The sequence below is a fragment of the Tachyglossus aculeatus genome, chromosome 22, assembly GCF_015852505.1.
Source record: "Tachyglossus aculeatus isolate mTacAcu1 chromosome 22, mTacAcu1.pri, whole genome shotgun sequence".
NCBI classification, from domain to species: Eukaryota; Metazoa; Chordata; class Mammalia; order Monotremata; family Tachyglossidae; genus Tachyglossus; species Tachyglossus aculeatus.
Genome location: NC_052087.1, coordinates 18,483,908 through 18,502,384, shown reverse-complemented (window position 1 = coordinate 18,502,384; position 18,477 = coordinate 18,483,908). Strand labels below are relative to the sequence as shown.

The following is an 18,477-nucleotide window of genomic DNA, read 5'->3' as shown; positions in this document are numbered from 1 at the left end:
GTGTTTTATCAGTTAATTTCCATGGATAATGCTCTCTCTCTCTCTACTTGCATTTTGAATTTTTTATTTAAAATGCGTTTTAGTGCAAAGCAGAAAAGGAAGTATAGCCATGATCACTGTAGTTAAGTAGGTAGTGGGCATATTAATTTCTACTTTTTCCTGTGTTATACTGACACTTAGTGGTACTTCTGGTAATGCTAGGCGATGTTATGTTTAAATATGCTGTGTTCACACCCAATGTACTTTCCTGTTTATACAAAAAAAAAAAAATCACTCAGTTCAATAAACTCATTCATTGAAAAATTCGTGAAAGCACAAATTGTGAGTCACAGGAAATAAGCACTTTGGCATTAGTGGCAATAACCAATGAAAATTCTCAGTATAAAATTATCATATGGCAAAGTCTACAGCATGTCATGTTCCATATATTAAATGTTTGTGTTGTACATTCCCAAGCAAACCCTTGTTCGCAAGAAGGCTTGTTGATTGGTAAAGACAAGAACTGCAAAGTCAAGTTTGTCTTCAAGATTGAAATAACTCTTCATAGTAAAGGTTGGTGAAAACTTTTGGACTCTGCAATATTTCTTCATTTAGAAGTTAAGTCTCAGGGAGAGACTTCGTTTGTGTGGACTAACAAGGTGAAAGTATTGCTTCCTAGTAAACATCCTTAGCGGTTTCTCATCTGTCGGTCTGGAACTACCAAGATGCATATCTATTTATTTACCTATTTTTTCTTTTTGGATTTCCCTTCCACATGAGTGTTTCCTCTTGGAAAAGAATTAAACTTACTTCGTATTTTTCCTCAGTCTTCCAACCATAAAAATTAGTTCCCAAGATAGAGTTTCAGCAGCACGGCCTAGTGGAAAGAGCATAGGCCTGGATGTCAGGGCTTCTGAGTTCTAATCCTGGCTCTGCCATGTATCTGTTGTGTGACCTTGGGCAAGTCATTTCAGTTCTCTGTATCTCAGTTTCCTCAACTGCAAAATGGATATTCAGTACCTGTTTTCCCTTCTAGTTAGAATGTGAGTCCCCATGTGAGACAGGGACTGTGTCCAATCTAACTTGTATCTACCCCAGTGCTTAGAACAGTGCTTGACACATAGCAAGTGCTTAAATATTATAATAATAATATTCGAGAATAGCAATCTCAGAGATTCTGTGGTTCCAGATCGCATTACAAGCTGGAAATATCCAATTACACAATCTACAGAGAGTATGCAATCTGCCAGATAATTGCTCAAACCTCTGCTTACTTAGGCAGTATAGAGCTACCCTCCCAACACCCCAGATCTCGTTGTCTCTGAGGTAAAGATGACAGAGAAAGAAAAAACACAGTAAGAGCCCTGGCCTTCTGGGACAGATCCAACATGTCATTATTGAGAATTACCTTTAAAGTACAGGAGAGAACTTAGACACATTAAAGGATGGAGGCAGCTTCTCACTGCCTGTCACTCTCAAAGTCAGTCCTCACTGATACTATTACAAATCAATCGTATTTTGAGTGCCTAATGTGTGCTTAGCAGTGAACTAAAGGTGTGGGTGGGTTCAATTGAAGATGACACAATCCCTACCCACGACAAACTTACAATTGAGTGGTGAGACTGACATAAAATAATTTACCAGTTGAAAGAGGAAGTGCTCTAAAGTAGGTTATATAAAACACCATGTACGGAAGTCCTGAAATGATAGTGGGAAGGATGTTGGGGAGAAGAAAAATTAGTTGGGGAAAACCTCCTGCAGAAGGAAGAATTTCAGAAGCATTCTGAAAAATGGGGAGAGTTGTGGGGTGGCCAAGTTGAAGTTGGGAGGAGTTCTAAGCAGGAGGTCCTGAACGTGTAAGACAGGGTGTAGTGATGAGGAGAGAGTGGATGGATAAGAGGGAGAGAACTAGTGGAGGGCCTTAGAGTCAATGGTCAGGAGTTCGTTTGATGAAGGACAAATGTGCCACTACTTTTGGAGGGTTTTGAGAGTGGAAAGCTCTGTGCAACACAATGTTTTAGAAAGCTCATCGTAACAGCTGAGTTAAGGGGAGACTTGGAGGCAGGTAACAGTATTCAAACTGTAATTTGACAAACCAGAGACAAAAGGCATCCTTTTTCCTCCAAAAGATGTCTAATCTACTAGAGTTTGGGTACATGGAGACAGCTGATTTAGCTGGAAGAGTAGAAGAAGCAGCGTGGCTCAGTGGAAAGAGCACAGGTTTTGGAGTCAGAGGTCATGGGTTCAAATCCCAGCTCTGCCCATTGTCAGCTGTGTGACTTTGGGCAAGTCACTTAACTTCTCTGTGCCTCAGTTACCTCATCTGTAAAATGGGGATTAAGACTGTGAGCCCCCCTTGGGACAACCTGATCACCCTGTAACCTCCCCAGTGCTTAGAACAGTGCTTTGCACATAGTAAGTGCTTAATAAATGCCATTATTATTATTATTATTATTATTATTATTATTAATGGCCATCTCTCACTCACCTTATCTCAAAGGAAACGGAGCAAAAGCCTTGCGCAACAGGCTTTCCCTAGAAAGCCAGAACAGATTCTGCAGTTAAAGTGAACAGCTGGTCTCCCTCACTTCCCAGGCCTAAGCAATAATAGTAATAATAATAATGGTATTTGTTAAGCGCTTATTATGTACCAGGCACTGTACTAAGCACTGGGGTGGATACAAGCAAATCGGGTTGGACACAGTCCCTGTGCCATGTGGGGTCATAGTACAGTTATTGGTTGTTGAGGGTTGGTTCAAAACCTACAAAAGTAAGGCATGCTTTCAGCATTACCTGTCATCAGCAGACAGGGTCTTTCAGTTTCAGCCTATGGTGGCAAATGGGGCACAACTCTCCACCAGTGCTACAAGTTAAAAAACTTGGTGATCAATAGATCATTTCTAACTGACAGAGTAAAGTGAACTACAAATGCATTTAAATGCAACAGTCTGAGACTGGCATTGTTGGAATTCACTATTTCCTAGGAAAAAATGATTTCATAAGTCATCGCATCACTGGGATAGATTCTTGGCATTTCAGCTTTTCCACAGTTTTGAAAACATTTGCACACGTATATGGAAAAAGGCAGGTTGGACGTATTCTACTACTACCCTCCAAACTTCATCTCCTACTCTATACTGTCCTCGAACCAGTACTTGGCCCATGATTAGCACCTAACTACCATTTAAAAAAACAAAAATGGAAAACACCCATCCCTTCACCCAATTTGCTTTCTTCCCTGATTCCCTTACACTTCCTGTAGTCTCTGCCAGCAACTCTCACTGTTTCTAGGGCTGCTCTGCCCTGTCTGCTGGGCAGCCTGGGAAATGCACAATCCTTTCTCCCAGCCTCCAGCCAGGAATGGATGATGGTGCCAACTCATCATTTAGCTTCTTGGAACTACAGAAACAGTCTCAAGAACAGGAGTCAGCAGAGGACCAGCAGCTCACTAGGTAAATTAACATTCAAATTGCCCTTCCCTGGGATTAATTTTCCTTCTTTTTATTTCCCCGTGTCATAGTACAATGCACACAGTAAGCGCTCAGTAAATACAATTGAATGAATTGTCCCATCACTTGAGGCTCTCTGGCCACAAATGACCTAATCAATAGTATTTAATGAGCACCCACTGTGTGCACAGCCTTATATTTGTAATGGTACTTGAGTTCCTACTTGGCACAGTATTAGGAACTTGGGAAGTACAGAACAATGGAGTGATGGGTTTCCAAAAGGAGCTTACACTCTAACTGGGGTAAAGAACTAGAAGGAGTGATCAAAATAAATAAATACACATATATACATGAATGCAGAGGAAAGTTGTTAATAAATTCATCAGTACTTGGGAGAATATAGTAGTTAGGAGATATTATCCCTGGCCCCAAGGATCATACAATCCAGCGAGGGAGAGAGAGACATAAAATAAGTTACAAGTAAAAGATATGTGGATGAGAACATGATGAAATTGTAAACTACGTTAATCTATATGTATAAAAGGACTAGGGGAGGCTGTGACGTGAAAAAAACAGAACTCAGGAGAAGGGAGGGAGAGTGTGAGCAGAGGAGGAGAGTTGAAAATAAGGCAGTGAAAAGGGGAGTAAGAGTATGAGCTGGAGTGTAGTGACAGAAGAGATTGGACAGGAAGGAAGAAGAGCGCTGTTGGAGTGCCTTAAAGCTAATGGTCAGGCTTCAATTTTTCACATTCACGCTTTAAAGCAATTGGAGCTTTTTAAAAAATTTTCTTTGTACTTCTTCCCCCCTCCCCCCGGAATTAACTTCCCACTGCATCTGGCATAGCGAACTGATTTTACTGAGAACAACCTCCCGCTATGTTTTCTACCATCCGGTGAAGTCAGGAAGTTGGATTTTGGCACATGTGGGTTGACTGGGGCTGTGCTAAATACGTGGGTTTTTTTTTTTTCTTATAATGCCCTTTCCTTTTCCAGTTTGCAGAATCATTTAAGGCAAAATCAGGCTCAATGGTAACAGATATTTTGCAATAACCTCAGTCTCCTCCTGGACTAGGTTCTTTCATAAAACATCCATTATTGCTAATTATTTATATTTCTTCTGTAAATGGTAATAAGGGATGATTAGGTGGAAACTGATGAAGAATTTGATACAAAATTACCAATCAGGAACAGTTCTCCAGCTTCATTCAATATCACCTCTTCAAGAAGATGCAGCACTGTCTGCTCACCTGAATGTCCCTCTCTCCTACAGACTGAGCCCCAGGTGGAACCTGATTACCTTATATCATCCCTAGCACTCAATACAGTGCTTGACACATAGTAAGCACTTAAATCCCACACTTATTATTGTTATTATATCAGCTTTAGGGTTTACCATAGGTGGTCAAAACTGGCAGGGCTGTGGGACCTTCATTCAAGCTCAGGCCTCAGATTTTGGGAAGAAAACCCCATAATCCTACCCTAAACCTGAGTTCTCAATTGGAATGATATCTCCAAACCCCACAGGCAACAAGAGCTCACATTTCTCTATCTAGCATCCACATTCTTATCATTAAAAAGGAAGGGGGTGGAGCAAAAAATGAGGGGGAAAACGGAGGGAAAGGACTTTGAAGGGAAGTGATATGATTGAGTTATGTTTGACTTTTGCAGCAGCTGGAGATAGAGCAAAAAGCCCCATTTTATTCTGCCTTGGTGTGAAAAATCAGGCACCATGACAACAGGAATCATGTTTTTACTTTATTGTACTTTCACAGGCACTTAGGACAGTGCGCTTCACAGAGTAAGTATGCAGTAAATACTTGGATTTGACTGAAGGTGCATTCATTCTTTTGGGATAATTCAGAACTTTTTGAAGGTGCTTTGGGGTTCTAAATCTGGGCCTAGCAGTATTTGCTGTACAATGACTAGGAGGTTGAAATACCAGGTCTCTTCTCCTTTATCTGTAGTGGTTTAGGGAAGCAGGGTAGAAAGCGGTATGATAAAATGTCACTGGTCCAGTGGTGCTAGGGCCAGTTTGGAAACTGTACTCACAGCATGTGTACATAAAAACTGTATGGCTTTTAATGAAGCCTTATTCTACCTATTCTAGCAATTAGAAAACAATCTGGGGTTCCGATCAGCCAGACCTGAATTTGTCTGTGCCCAAAGGAATGCCCAGGAGAGGGTAAGGTGGAGGTACTCCAGCTCTACGGCTATAATTTCCATCATAGGAGCAGTTATAGCGACCTAATTCCCCCATGCTAATAGCAGCTCCTGAGGACCACCCGGGACCCAAGTTACCTAAGGAATAGTGGACAGCCCAGGGCTCCCCAGATGGAGAAGTCTTGCTTTCTATAGGGTCCAGATCAGGTGAGACACTGGAGCTGCAATCTGAGGACAGGCACAATCCATGCATGTGAAAAACTAGTCTTACACTGCCCCAGGAAATGTGTCCTCAGGGGAGACAGCCTCCACATTTCACCAGTCAGAGGAGCTGTAGGGTCTCAATCGAAAGATCAATACTGAGCAAGTGTAATGATTTAAAATAAAAATCAGGGGACCACACATTATCAAATGGCAAAACAAGATTTCAGTGACATTCTATAACACAGTCAATCTCCTAGCTTTCAATCTACACTCATCTCTATATATCTATGTGTAGTAGGACATGTGACGAGAATGAGTGACAGACAGCAGGATAGCCAAACAACTGTCTTGTGGAGGACTGAAATCAAGGAGGACAGAGGAAATGTTTTAAGGACAAGGTAAGACAAAGCCTCCTGGAGTGCTGCATCCCAGATGAATAATGGGAGTCAGTTGCTGAAAATAGGCTAGTATAGCATATTACTATCAAAAAAGGAGCAACTCCTTCTGAGAAACGCATTTCTGAGAAAAGTTTAAGGATTAAAAGATGAGGATGCAAGACATCATTTTTGTGCACTATTAGGGATGTTTTCCCTAATACTTTGTTTTGTGCACATCTCCCCATTCAAAAACTTACAATTCTTCTCTGTCAGGTGGAAACCTTCAATCAGCTCTCTCCCCTTTATTTATCCTCACTCCTCCTCCACTATACCCCGGCTAGTGTTCGTCTCAAGCCAAAACTACTAATATTGCCTCATTCTGTTGCACTGCTAACCTCTTGCCTTCCCTCCCCCTTCAAATACAGCAGCCAACTGCTCTTCCCATTTTAAAGGCCCTTCTGAGAAAACATCTCCTCCAGGAGGCCTTCTGTAATTTCTCTCTCATCTCTCCATCCCCTGTCACCCACTACAACAGTTCTGTGCTTAAGTGCTTGGGTACTCACTCATTACCTAGTAGCATTACCTGTAATTTATTTTAGTGCCCACTTGCTCCCTTATATTGTGAGCACCTTGATAGTAGGGAGGATGAGGACAACTATGGTATCTTTTAAGTGTTTACTGTGTGTCAATCACTGTTCTAAGTGCTGGGGTAGATACAAATCAATCAGGTTGGCTGCAGTCCCTGGCCCACAGGGGCTTTACAGTCTAAATAGGAGGAAGAATCCTTCCTATTGAATCCCCATTTTACAGATGAGAAGATAGGCACAGAGAAGTCAAGTAAGTTGCCAGGGTCACACAGCAGGCAAGTGGCAGAACTGGGATTAGAAGGTGTTCTGACTCTCAGACCTGTGCTCTTTCCACTAGGTTTTGCTGCCTTTCAACTCCTTTAGACTATCCCATGCACTTACTCTGATACTGTGCAGAGAGTAAGGGCTCAACAACTACTACTGATCACCTGCAGAAGCTAAAAAAGTTAGAAAAAGTGCTAACAAGGCACAGGCCTTAAAGTCAGAGGATCTGGATCCTAATCCCAGTTTTGCCACTTCCCTGCTGTATGACTTTGGGCACATCAATTAACTTCTCTATGCCTCAGCTTCATAATCTGTAAAATGGGAAGTCAACATCTGTTCTCCCTCCTTGTTCTCCCCCTCTCAAAACTAATAATATTATAATGGTAGTTGTTAAGCGCTTACTATGTGCCAAGCACTGTTCTAAGCACTGGGGTAGATACAGAGTAATCAGGTGTCCCATGTGGGGCTCATAATCTTAATCCCCATTTTACAGATGAGGTAACTGAGGCACAGAGAAGTTAAGTGACTTCCTCAAGGTCACACAGCAGACAAGTGGCAGAGCCAGGATTAGAACCCATGTCCTCTGACTCCCAAGCCTGTGCCACTAGGCCATGCTGCTTTTCACTGTGGACAGGAAACGTATCTATCAACTCCTTTGTCTTGTACTCTCCCAAGCACTTAGTACAATGCTCTGAGCACAGTAAGCACTCAATAAATACCATTGATTGATTCTTGGGCTAAGTCCCTTATGGGAAAGGGGCTGTGTCCAATCCAGTTATTTTGTATCTACCCCAGTGCTTATTACAGCCTTTGGCATATAGTAAGCATTTAACAAATATCATTATTATTATTATTATTACTACTACTAACATCAAATATACTACAAAAAAGGAACCTTTTAGGGGGCACAATGTGGCCGGGATCACAGTTACCCCATTAACCTCCTCTGCCTGACCCACACTGGAGATAAACCTCACAGTCAATAGTGTCTTCTCTGAATACAAAGGTCAGCTAAGTAATAATCCTGGGAGAAAAGGGAGAGATTCCTTTCCTGCGCTAATAGAGTTCCTTCTTATTATAGAAAACAGAAAGAACTTACTGCCTCAGTGAATTTAGGGCCACAATCAATCCTTCTGAACTTAATCTATACTGACAAGGAAATCTGGAGAGTTGAAACATCCGTCTAGCTCATTAAGGCCTAACAAACTTGTAATTAAGAGACAGAAGTGTGTTGGCTCCAAGGGTCCTTTGTCTGTCTGTGCCTATTAAACTCCTAAGGGAATGAACTACTTCAAGGGGATTGACTGCCAGCATGTCCAAGGAGAGCACCCGGAGCAGGAAAGGAGTCACTTAAGGCAAGAGACAAGGCATGCTCCCTCAGTGTTGAGTGTCCCCCAGATTCTCCCTGCTGCAGCCAAGAAACAGGATCTTGGACTGAGCAAGCTCAGTTGAAGCAAGAAGTTCTGGAATGAATCATTTCAGAGAACAAGCTAGGACTCTAAAGAAGTGTTTCCAGAGCTACCACGCCCATTGCCTCATAGCTTACTCACTGTGCCCATCTCATCTATCTCGCTCCCAACCCCTTTCCCACATCCTCCCCATAGCCTGGAACTCCCTCTTCCTCCATATATGGCAGACCACCACTCTCCCCATCTTCCAAAGCATAATTAAGGTCTCACCTCCTCCAAGAGGCCTTCCCCAATTAAGCCCTCTTTTCCCTGGCTCCTTCCTGCTTCTGCATCATCTATACACTTAGATCTGTGACCTTTGGGCATTTGATATTTACCCCACCCTCAACCCTACAGTACTTATGTAATATCTTTAAAATATATATTGTAAATCTTTGTATTAATTAATGCCTGTCTCCCCTTCTAGACTGTAAGCTCATGTGAGCAGGAAATGTGTCTATTATAAATCATATTTGAGTACTTACTGTTATGCAAAACACTGCACTAAGCACTTGGGAGAGTACAATATAACAAACATATTCCCTGCCCACGAGCTCACAGTCTATAGGGGGAGACAGATATTAATATAAATAAGAAATATATATACAGATTTTTACATATGTGCCAACGGGAAGGGAGAGAGGATGAAGGAAGGAGCAAGTATGAGTGGTGCAGATGGCAGCGGAAGAAGAGGAGAGGAAGGCTCAGTCAGGGCCAGCTTCCTGTAGGAAATGTGCTTTCAATAAGGCTTGAAGAGGGGGGGACAGCAATTATCTGTCTGATAAGAGAAGGGAGGGTCAGAGGTAGGATGTGGGCAAGAGGTCACTGATGAGATAGATGAGATCAAGGTAATGAGAAGATTAGCATCAGAGGAACGAAGTATGCAGGCTGGGTGGTAGAAGGAGAGTAGTGAGGTTAGGAGCGGGCAAGGTGGTTAAGTATTTTAAAGACAGTGGTGAAGAGTTTTTGCCTGATGTTTAGGTGGATGGCCAACCACAGGAGTTTCTTGAGTGGGGAAACATGGTGTGAACTTCTCTGAAGGAAAAATTGGACGACAGCTTAAATATGGCTGAACTGATTAGTACCCAGATGATAGAAACCCTCTCTGTTTTATTGTTTTCCCAAGCACTTAGTATAGTGCTGTGCTCATAGTAAGCACACAATAAAAATCACTGATGATGATACAATAGAGTTAGACATGCTCCTTACCCACAAGGAGTTTTCCCCATTTGGAAAAGTCACTTGATCTTTTGAGTGTAAGTGAGAAAAGGGGATGGAGCTTTGCGAAGGGGACAGAGAGGAGGTGGAGTCTCTTGCCAACATGGAAAAAAAAGAATTAACCGGAGATGGAGTCCACCTTCCACAAGGCTCTAAGGGGTGTTCCAGAATTGCCTCTACTTTCCTTCCTTGTCCCTTAAGTAGTCTGTTTTTACAGAATATGTTATCTCGAGCTGTTCAGAGTCCAGCTATAAAGTGGGTGGGGGAAAATTCATAGGTAACACATTTCCTAGAAAGATTCCTTTCCCAAATAAGATTCACTAGGTCTTTAACATGACACTCCCCACTTCTTCCCAGCAAGTCCCAGCCACCTGGAACTTGGATCCTGCTGCACCGGGCTAAGTCTCAAACAAAAGCTGAAAGCTGCTCCGTGTGCTGCTGGGATCGCCATACTCTCTGTTCCGTGGCGGCGGGGCTGAGGACGGCAGGTGGAGGTGGTGTGGCCAACCCAGTTGGAGGCCGGCAGCCCATTTGTCATGGCTGAGGCAGCACCTGGCAGCGTAAGCTTCAGGAAGGAAACTCGATCATCAGGGTAATCCCTGTCCGCATTGCCCAAAATCTGTTCTGACTGATGAACTGTCTAACACAAAGAGGCCAGGAGGAGGGTTGGGGGCGAAGGGCTGGGTTAGCATCCCTCCCCTCCTGTGGAATGGGCAGAACTGTGCTCAAGGGGAAAAAAACGAAAGGAAAAGCCAATACAAGAAAATGCTTACCATTATTATTACTAATAGTAATAATAATAATAGTGGTATTTGTTAAGTGTTTATTAACTGCTGGGGCAGATTAACTCCCTGTCCCACATGCTACTCACAGTTTAAGGGGGAGAGAGAATGTTTATTTAATAGCTTCTTCATGTCACTCTGTAAAATGGACTTGCCCCAGGTCACCCAGCATGCAATTGGTAGGGTTGGTTTTTGAATTTGAGTCCTTTGGCTCCCAAGCCCCCACTTCAAAGCCTTATTGAGAAGCAGCATGGCTCAGTGGAAAAAGCATGGGCTTTGGAGTCAGAGGTCATGGACTCAAAACCCAGCTCCGCCACTTGTCAGCTGTGTGAATGTGGGCAAGTCACTTAACTTTTCTGTGCCTCAGTTACCTCATCTGTAAAATGGGGATTAAGACTGGGAGCCCCCCATGGAACAACCTGATCACCTTGTAACCTCCCCAGCGCTTAGAACAGTGCTTTGCACATGGTAAGCACTTAATAAATGTCATCATTATTATTACTGAAGGCACATTTCTACAGGAGGCCTTCCCTGACTAAGCCCCCTGCTTTCTTCTTCTCCCACTCCCTTCCGCACCCCCCTAACTTGCTCCCTTTGTTGTCCCTCCCCACCAGCCCTGCAGCATTAATGCATGTATCTGTAATTTACTTTATATTAATGTCTGTCTTTGCCCCTCTAAACTGTAAGCTTGTTGTCGGCAGGAAATGTATCTGTTTATTGTATTGTACTCTCCCAAGATTGTAATCTTGTAGCACTCAGTGGACACTGAGCTCTGGGCTACTATTTGAAATGTAGTAGTGATTGCTGGAAGAAACTCACATAATGGACAGACATTCTGTGAAACATTGAGTTTTAGCTGGCTTTGAACAAATGCCTCAAGAAAAGCAGCCTATGATCTCTGCTAACTAGTACAGCTCAATTTCTACTATCTAGAGTAATTCTTTCTTCACCTTTCCCTTAAGCCCTCTTTAAGGGGAAATCAGAGTGCCAGCTGCAGTGGTAAGTTGCCTGCAGGGACTTGTCCCACACAAAGGCTGGTGGGATCTTAAGGCAACTAGGTTTCAAAAGTCTTTCCCAAATAAAACAGTTGGCCTGTTCATCAAAACGCTCCAGCTACCACTCTATCTAGAACCTACTCCTCCTTGAAAACAGTGAGAGCAATTTAGCCTTTGTAAAGTGTTAGTGATTTTACATCCTAGCTACTGTTACAGGATTTTTAATGAGGGCCCACTACAGCCAAATCCACTGTAGGAAGAGAGAACTGCAAGGCATTCCTCACTGAACCACGTTCCGAGAACAGGCAGAATCTGTGCAGTCAACCCAGTCTTACAAAGTTAAAAGGGCTCTGTGGTCACAGAAACATCATAAAAGGGAGATTCTAAGAATTACAAGGCACTCTGGGTAGCAGGTCAAGGACAGAAAGCCAAGCTTCAAGTCTCCATATGTAAGGCACAATTTAGTTCATGAATTAGAAACATCTCATGTTACGGATGTGTTTTGAGCCAAGGGAGAATCTGAGTCAAATCATCATCATCATCAATCGTATTTATTGAGCGCTTACTGTGTGCAGAGCACTGTACTAAGTGCTTGGGAAGTACAAATTGGCAACACATAGAGACAGTCCCTACCCAACAGTGGGCTCACAGTCTAAAAGGGGGAGATAAAACCAAACATACTAACAAAATAAATAGAATATGTACAAGTAAAATAAATAAATAAATAAATAGAGTAATAAATATGTACAAACATATATACATATATACAGGTGCTGTAGGGAAGGAGGTAAGATGTGGGGGATGGAGGGGGGACGAGGGGGAGAGGAAGGAAGGAGCTCAGTCTGTCAGTCAGTCAGAAAAATATAATCAATCAATCGTATTTATTGAGCACTTACTGTGTGCAGAGCACTGTATTAAGCGCTTGGGAAGTACAAGTTGGCAACATATAAAGACAATCCCTACCCAACACTGGTCTCAATATATAAGCTCCCCTTGGGCAGGGAACGGGGCCCTGCCTACCTGTTTAGGGAAAGTGGAAAGAACACGGGCTTTATTAAAGAGGTGGGAGGCAACGTGACCTGGTATAAAGAGCATGGCTATGGATGTCAGGGGTCTGAGATGGATGCTACTCACCTGCTATATGACCCTGGGTAAGTCACTTAACTTTTGTGCCTCAGTATCCTGTTCTGTAGCACGTCAGACTGAGTCTAGACCTGAAATTGTAAACTCCTCCTCTAGGCTGAAAGCTCCTTGTGGACAGGGAATGTGTCTATCAACTCTATAGTATTATACCCTCCCAAATGCTTAGTACAGTGCTACGCACACAGTAAACACTCAATACTGTTGAGTCCCAAATGGGATAGGGACTGTGTCCCATCAGATCTGTGCTTAACAAAATCTTTGACACATAGTAAGTGCTTAATAAATACCATCATGATCATCATTCAGTGGTATTCAATGCTTACTGTATGCAGAGCACTGTTCCAAGCACTTGGTAGAGTACAACACAACAGACTTGATAGACACGTTCTCTGCCCACACGAGCTTACAGTCTAGAAGTAGTTTATAATATATAATTTATGGACATATACATAGGTGCTGTGGAGAAAATACCAAGTGCCCAAAGGTCACAGAGCCAAGTGCATCATTAAGAGACAGGAGAGGCTCTAGCCCCATCCCGCCCCATCATCAGTGATATTTATTGAGCACTTACTACAGGCAGAGCACCGAACTAAGCTCTTGGGAGACTACAACAGAGTTGACGGACACGTTCCCTGCCCACAACGAGCTACGCAACCGCTATGAACTAGTAAAACTAAAACCGTTGTAAAATGAGGGATGGCCCAATCGCACACTTGTCTTGGAGTGCTGCAGAACCGCATTAAAACAAGATGGTTTCTTCAACCAAAATGCAAACAAAACACATAGGTCACCTGATAGCACATTAACTAAATGAGCTTTTATAATAATAATAGTGGTATTTGCAAAGTGTGTACTATGTATCAGGAACTGTATAAGCGCTGGGGTAGATACAAGATGATAGGTTGGACACAGACCCCATCCAACATAGGGCTCACAGTCTTAATCCCCATTTTACAGATGAGGAACTGAGGCACAGAGAAGTTAAGTGACTTGTCCAAGGTCGCACAGCAGACAAGTGCTGGAGCCAGGATTAGCACCCAGGTCCTCTGACCCCCAGACCTGTACTCTTTCCACTAGGTCATGCTGCTGTAATGCAGGCTTGCCACAGGTAGGATGAGGTGGATCTTTTTATCCCTCAGGCCCATAAAGCCTCTCTAATGCCTTCACGCGCCCTGGGCCAGAACTCCTGAAAAATCCTGGTGAACTATGTTCACCTTGTAAAGCAGAGAGTACCATTCACACATTATTGTTCAGTTTCAGGATTCAACAAGTCCCTTTTCTCCTCCTCATCCTTCTTTTCTTCCCTTCTTCTGCCCACCGCTGGGCCACTTTACCTGGGAATTAATAGTTCTACCAGTGGATGTGCAGGAGCAAGGATAGGTGGGGAAGCCTAAACCTAGATTGAAATTTCGCCTAATGGAAAGAGTATAGGCCTGGGAATCAGAGGACCTGGGTTCTAATCCCCACTCTGCTGCTCACCTGCTATGTAAACTTGGACAAGTCACTTAACTTCTCTGTGCCTCAGTTACCTCATTTGTAAAATGGGGAATAAATCCCCCTTCCTCCTACTTAGACTGTGAGCCCCATGTGGGACAGGGACTGTTTCCTACTTGATTATCTTTGCATCTACCCCAGCATTTAGTACATTGACTGGCAAATCGTGGAGCAGTATTTTCTAGAGTTAGAACATGAGCCCGGGAGTCAGAAGGACTGTGTTCCTAATCCCGGATCCACCTGTCTGCTGTGTGACCTTGGACAAGTCACTTCACTTATCTGTGCCTCAGTCGCCTCATCTTTAAGACGGGGATTAAGACTGTGAGCCCCACGTGGGACATGGGTTGCATCCAACCTGACTACCTTGTGCAGCGTGGCTCAGTGGAAAGAGCACGGGCTTTGGAGTTAGAGGTCATGAGTTCAAATCCCAGCTCTGCCAATTGTCAGTTGTGTGACTTTGGGCAAGTCACTTAATTTCTCTGGGCCTCAGTGATCCCCCCGTGGGACAACTTGATCACCTTCCTTGTAACCTCCCCAGTGCTTAGAACAGTGCTTGGCACATAGTAAGCACTTAATAAATGCCATTATTATTATTATTATTATTATTATTATCTACCTCATGCACTTAGAAAGCTTAGAAATGCTTTAACAAAAAAAGTAAGCATTTAACAACTACCACAAAGGAAAAAAAAATGTAGGCACTCATTCATTCAATCCTATTAAGTGCTTACTGTGTACAGAGCACTGTGCTAAGCGCTTGGGGGACTAAAACAATAAACAGACATTCCCTGCCCACAACAAGCTTACAGTCTGGGCGGGGAAAAACAGACATTACTGCAAATAAATCACAGATATGTACATAAGCGCTGTGGGACTGGGAGGTGGAGGAAGAACAAAGAGAGCAAGTCAGGGTGATGCAGAAGGAAGTGGGAGAAGAGGAAAGGGGGGCTTAGTCAGGGAAGGCCTCTTGGAGGAGATGTGCCTTCAATAAGGCTTTGAAGGTGGGGGGAAGAGAGTAATCATATGTCGGATTTGAAAAGGGAGGGTGTACCAGGCCAGAGGCAGGATGTGGGCAAGGGGTCAGCAGTGAGATGGATGAGATAGAGGCATAGTAAGAAGGTTAGCAGTAGAGGAGCAAAGTGCATGGGCTGGGTTGTAGTAGGAAAGTAGCAAGGTGAGGTTGGAAAGGGTAAGGTGATTGAGTTCTTTAAAGCCACTGGTGAGGAGTTTTTGTTTGATGCAGAGGTGGATGGGCAACCACTGGAGTTTTTTGAGGAGTGGGAAAACAATACGGCTGTCAATATATGCTACTACTATTGCTGCCATTACTAATGCTACCATCATTAAGCAGTTCAGTCTCTTGGATCAGACATAATGTCTGTAAAAAAAGGAATCAAATCGAAAGATTGGCTTGGAAAAAAAAACCCCACCATTCTCCCATCAGTTCAAAAACAAATCGAAGAGTACAGCTTTAAGGCTTTATATAAAACCAAACTGCATGCAGAAGCAGCCGCCTCGGCCCTCTTACGTCTGCCATCTGTGCTCTAAAAATAAAGCTTCAGTTTAAGAAGGTAGTTTATACAATGAGACACTGATGAAGATTCTGGAGTCTTGGAGAAAATGGTCCTCCAGGAACTCTGGCTATAAACCACAGTCTGGCACTCTGGACCGGAAAAGCCCCTCCTTAGCCATAGGAAAAAGACCAAATCTCGCTCCGAAGGGTCAGTAGTGGCAGAATCCAGAACAATTTACGGCAACTGGCCCAGAAGGACAGGGATCTAAAGAAGACCGATTAAACCTCAACATCAGCCTCACAGCAGATCCTTCTTGCATTGTCATGCTACCTATATTGTCATTTTAGCACTGATTCCAGGTTTACCCTGCTCTTGTCCCCTCTCCAGAGTCATCCTCCCTCCCCTGTGGAGTGGGGCAGTCTAGCCAGGACACTGTAGGACACCATGTAACAGGCCCAGCCCAGACAGGTGCCTTCATCTCTTTTGCTGGCTCCCTTATGCCACTCTCCTAGTTTTGCCATGCCTCTCTTCAGTCTCTGGAGCTCAGGAGAAGGGGAGGGCAGGAAAAGCCATCAGGAGTTTCCAGGTCCCCACCAACTCTCCTGATCCTGTTTCACTGATCCAACTGGGAGGGGCACCAGGTGCAAGTGGGGCAGGGAGGGAGAGGTGGCAGTGGAGGTAATTAGAGCCCATTAACTGTCATTGACCCCACCCACTCTTTACAAGACTGAAGATATCCGCCCCTTGTATAGGCTCATTCTGGTCAAGTTCCAAGGGCAGAACAGGGAGGAATTTCCATTGTTAATGTTACTCCACTTGAAGTCAAAGTTTCCCATGGGGCCTAAGGCAGAATCTTATTGAAGGCAAACCCACTGAGTTGGAAGTCTGAGTTGCTGAGGGACAATAATGATCTTCCACTTCAGCATCTCTCAAATGTAACTATCTTACTTCTTGATGTGTCTCTGTCCATTCTAAATCCCAATACATTAGAAAGCTTTGAACTTGGGCTCGATCCAGGTCTATATAGCCAACCTCGGGCCAAAAGCCTTCCACGCTACTGAGTAAGAGATGAAAATGAATTTTATGGTATTCATTAAGCACTTACTACATGCCAAGCTACTCTCCCAAGCCCCTCTCAGGATCACATCTGAAGAGTTTCCAGTACTCTACGAGTCTTGACTACAGGAAGGAGAGTCTAACAGAGACATAGCCTTTCCATTCCTAGCTTGGGCAGTGGCTAGTGAGCGGAAGATGATTTGCTACAAGTCAAAACTCACCTGGGCTGGGCAGCAGCGGCATGGGAAAGAGTTGAGGGCAGAGACAAGTTTACTGCGCGAAAGAAGGAATTGGTAAACCACTTCATATTTTTTACCAAGAAAACACTATGGATACACTACCAGAATTATTGCAGATGGAGGTGGGCATTCTGGGAAAGATGTGTCCGTGGAGCTGCTATGGGTCGGAGATGACTCGACTGCTTAAGACAATATGGCAAGCACTGTACTAAGTGCTGGATTAAATACAAGATAATCATGTTGGACACAGTCTCTGTCCCTCATGGGCTTACAGTCTAAGTAGGAGGGAGAACAGGTATTTAATCCCCGTTTTACAGGCACAGAGACATTACATGACTGGTCCAAGATCACACAGCAGGTAAGTGTCACAGCTGGGATTAGAACGCATGTCATCAAGTGCTTAGTACAGTGCTCTGCACACAGTAAGCGCTAAGTAAATACGATTGAATGAATGAATCTGACTCCCAGACCAGCCACGTTTTCCACTAGATGATACTGCTTCAAGAGAAGAGGCTGCACTGAGGAGTAATGCGTGCTGGTCTGTCTGTCTGCTTGGCCCAGCCCAGGGAGTGCACTGTGAGCTCTGGGAAGGCAGCGGACTGCAGTCAGACCAACTATAGGACAGAAATACTGTGAGAACATTTAAAGGCTTTACGATGGGAGGGCTTAATGGGGTGTGTCCGGCTGCTGAGAGGAAGCCCCCCCCAAAGGAAACACAAACAGAGCAGAGGTAACGGAGTCTGAAAGGGAGAGGAGCTGCAGGAGGGCACAGAATCAATGAAGCAGTTTTAGAACAATAAGCAGAAGCAGGCCTTGGCATCCCAAACCTGAACTGGGACCGTGGTTTTCATGTCTTAGTTGACCTGTTACCTTGCAGATGGCCTAAAGGAATCTGGGGAGGCTGAAGGGCTAATGGGAACTGAGCCTCTAAGGAACTGACTATTCGTTGTTTATACAATCTTTGTATCTACCCCATATTACCTTGCAGATTGCCTGAAGGAATCCGGGGAGGCCGAAGGGCTAATGGGAGCTGAGCCTCTAAGGAACTGACTATTCGTTGCTTTTACAATCTTCCCATTTTGATTAATAATTATGACACTTGTTAAGCATTTGCTATGCACAAAGGCCCCTCTCAGGGCCGCACCTAGAGAGTTTCCAGTACACTACCAGTCTCGGCTATGGGAGGGAAAGTCAAGCAGAGGCCTACCCATTCCATTCCTAGCTTGGGCAGTGGCTAGTGAGTGGAAGGCAATCTGCTACAAGTCAAAACTCACCCATGCTGGGCAGTAGCGACACGGGAGAGAGTTGAAGATGGAGACTTGAGTTTATTGCACAGAAGGAGGCAATGGTAAACCACTTCCAGATTTTTACCAAGGAAACTCTATGGATCCACTACGAAAATGAATGCAGATGGAGGACGGGGCGTTCTGGGAGAGATGTGTCTGTGGTGTCGCTATGGGTTGGAAATGACTCATCGGCTTAAGACAAGATATACCGAGGACTCTTCTACGCATTGGGGTAGATACAAATTAATCAGGTTGGACACAATTCCTGTCCCACATGGGGCT

The 18,477-nt window shown here is 43.9% G+C and overlaps 1 non-coding gene across 1 annotated transcript; it reads left to right on the top strand.

Moving 5' to 3' along the window:
* The first annotated feature begins 18,035 nt into the window (after positions 1–18,035).
* LOC119944205 lies at positions 18,036–18,173 on the top strand. The gene has a single exon (XR_005455704.1). It is a non-coding gene; the product is annotated as a small nucleolar RNA SNORA7 (small nucleolar RNA).
* The last annotated feature ends 304 nt before the right edge of the window (positions 18,174–18,477 follow it).